This window comes from Tupaia chinensis, unplaced genomic scaffold (genome assembly GCF_000334495.1).
Source record: "Tupaia chinensis unplaced genomic scaffold, TupChi_1.0 Scaffold000636_1, whole genome shotgun sequence".
NCBI lineage: Eukaryota > Metazoa > Chordata > Mammalia > Scandentia > Tupaiidae > Tupaia > Tupaia belangeri.
The window spans coordinates 268,767-272,123 of record NW_006160157.1 but is presented as its reverse complement, the minus strand read 5'-3'; the positions used below and the strand labels follow the sequence as shown (position 1 = coordinate 272,123).

Genomic DNA, 3,357 nt, shown 5'->3' with positions numbered 1-3,357 from the left:
AAGAGAAAGAAACAGAAAGAAATGAAAAGCAAACTGGAAGAATTTGTAAATAGAGGCCAGCTGCAGCGGTGCAGCAGTAACACAGGGCTCTGCAACGCTGAAGCTATGGAGACGTCCCTCATTTGCATCCTCAGCCCTCCCTGTACATACCCATGGCTGAGGCTGGAGTGGATCATGGCACACGTCTCTCTCACTTTCTTCACCCTCTCTCCATCCTTTCTCTCTTCTCTCTCTCATCTAGAAGAAGTAAATTTTTTTTTTTAGTTTTCTTTTCTTTCTTAAAAATTTGTATGCGTTTTATTAAAATGCAGTGAGTGCTTACATTTCTACATCCGAGTCTATTAACTTTTCTTCTGCTGGATTTTTATGATATATTTATCTTGTACTCATTGTTATCTGGAGGGAGAATATGACTTAACAGAATAATAATCCCAGGAATAGACAAGTGGGATTACATCAGATTAAGAAGTTTGTTTTGTTGGTTTGTTTTTGCCGTAGGGTATGTGCACTCACCAGAGAGAGACAGAGAGGAAAAATGAGAAGGCACCCCAGATAGGATGGCCAAATGCCCAATCACATTTCCTTCATTTTCCCTTCAGGATTTTGAGTGCGCGCGCACACACACACACACACACACACACACACAAACACACATCCTTGGTGTGTTTCAAGCCACCAGGTCTAGGCAGCTTGGACCATGATCTGCCACATGGGAATCTAGTTCCTTAACCATTAAGCTACTTGCTAGCCCCAATAAGTAAACTTTTTTTAAATGAATTGAGTGGAAATAAAAACAATACAGAGATAAAAGCTATATTTAAAACTAATGAATAGGTTAATAAGAATAAGAAATACATAATCAGAGGTACAGTGAATAGTACAAGAGAAATAACACACGAAGGAAAAAATAATCATGGGAAAACATACAGACATGGAGAAAGACAAAGTAAAATCAACAAATACATAATCCATTAAAAAGAGAAAATGTACATATTTGAAAAAAATATTCAAAGAGATATAAAATGGAAAAATATTGTAAATAACTCTTGATTCTGAAATCAAAAGGATATGTCACACTCATAGGAATTTGATACTGGGTGTTCAACCACATCCATATTCTGCTAATATTACCAAATTTCGTGGGCAAGAACTTCACTGAGTACCCACTTGGAAGAAAGAAAAAACTCACGTAAAGGAACAAAAGAAATCATAATGCTCTGCAATTTCTCTACCTTTCCATCAATGCCTAAAGATAATGCCAAATCTGAAGTCCTGAAGAAAGTATTTTAGATTCAGTCAAAAACTTCCTTCCCAATCACATTTCCTTCATTTTCCCTTCAGGATTTTGTGTGCGCGCGCACACACACACACACACACACACACACAAACACACATCCTTGGTGTGTTTCAAGCCACCAGGTCTAGGCAGCTTGGACCATGATCTGCCACATGGGAATCTAGTTCCTTAACCATTAAGCTACTTGCTAGCCCCAATAAGTAAACTTTTTTTAAATGAATTGAGTGGAAATAAAAACAATACAGAGATAAAAGCTATATTTAAAACTAATGAATAGGTTAATAAGAATAAGAAATACATAATCAGAGGTACAGTGAATAGTACAAGAGAAATAACACACGAAGGAAAAAATAATCATGGGAAAACATACAGACATGGAGAAAGACAAAGTAAAATCAACAAATACATAATCCATTAAAAAGAGAAAATGTACATATTTGAAAAAAATATTCAAAGAGATATAAAATGGAAAAATATTGTAAATAACTCTTGATTCTGAAATCAAAAGGATATGTCACACTCATAGGAATTTGATACTGGGTGTTCAACCACATCCATATTCTGCTAATATTACCAAATTTCGTGGGCAAGAACTTCACTGAGTACCCACTTGGAAGAAAGAAAAAACTCACGTAAAGGAACAAAAGAAATCATAATGCTCTGCAATTTCTCTACCTTTCCATCAATGCCTAAAGATAATGCCAAATCTGAAGTCCTGAAGAAAGTATTTTAGATTCAGTCAAAAACTTCCTTCTATTGTAAAAAGAAAGCAGATAGATAGATAGCCCAGGGAATATTTAAAAAAAAAAATCTCTTCTTGGAAAACTACTCTGTGATGGCATATAAAAATCAATGATGAAATAAATAGCTCAGGAATGACAACCTATATTTTTTTTATAGAACTAAACATAACCACTAAATGCATTTAAATGATAGCTCAATGAATGACATCACCTTTTCCCAGTGATGCTCCTTACTAGAAACTTGAAGATGCCTGAATTACTAAAGTAGTGCCCTAAATGTTGTACACTTCATCAGTTTGATCCATATTACTCAAATTACTTCAAGACTTTCCTAACACACAAATATTAGACCGTTTCACCCTTCAGTGACACCTCACTGCCATTAGAATGAAATCTAATCTTTTCTTTGCAGGACATGAGCTGCCGGTCTCAACCCAACTCAGTTTTAACTTTTCCAACTTCATCTGTTATTACTCCCATCTTTACGATGTACGTTCTACCCATGCTGAATATTTTGATTTTTCAGAACCAGACATGCTCACATTCATGTTCATATCTTTACATATGTGCTTCTCTTGCTCCCTTCCTCCAGTAATGTCTATTTATTCTTTAATTCTCATCTTAGAAATAACTTACTGTAAGTCTTCCCTGACATCATCATCCCCGTTCCCATACGGTACGTGCATCCTCCTTTGTGATGAATGAATTCCTTAGAAATGCCTTTATTATAAGGCTGAGTAGTTCCTTGAATAAGTTTCCATTCTCCCGTTTATTTGTATCTATGAGCTACTTCATATAATGATATATCACTTTTCAAAAAGTCATGATTCTCCTTAGCCTGGCTAATTTGGGCTGCTTGGCCTGCCTACCAAATACTGTTTCTTCAAGTCTCAGTTCGTATTTCAGCTCTGCTGTGAGTCTTTCATGCTAATGACTCCAAACTAAATGTTCCTGACTTGTTTTTCCCCAGAATAAAGCTTGTACTTTTACTTTCATATCATGTATCATGCCATGCATAATAAGTTAGTATTTCTGAATCTGCTTCTGGCCCAAATGTACGGACTGTGGAGAGGACAGGTAGTTCTCTTTTCATTTCTGCATTCCTCATGGCATCCAGCGTTGTACCTTGGTACACTCGGTAACATTGAGCCTTGAGAGGAATATTATGAAGGTAGACACCAGCATATATAATCCCCCAGAGCTGCTCAGAGCAAAGGACCTGAAGGAGAGGACATTCATAGATCATGACATTTCAATACGGTGAAAGCCATCACAGCTATACAGAGGGTACTTCACCCATATTGGAGAGGAAAGAGT

At 36.4% G+C, this 3,357-nt stretch overlaps 1 protein-coding gene across 1 annotated transcript in view; it reads right to left on the bottom strand.

The window, feature by feature from the left end:
- The window catches only part of SLC26A7 (solute carrier family 26 member 7), a 169,550-nt gene that overhangs the window by 32,858 nt on the left and 133,335 nt on the right, over window positions 1-3,357 (bottom strand). The gene's annotated exons all lie outside the window — the stretch shown is intronic.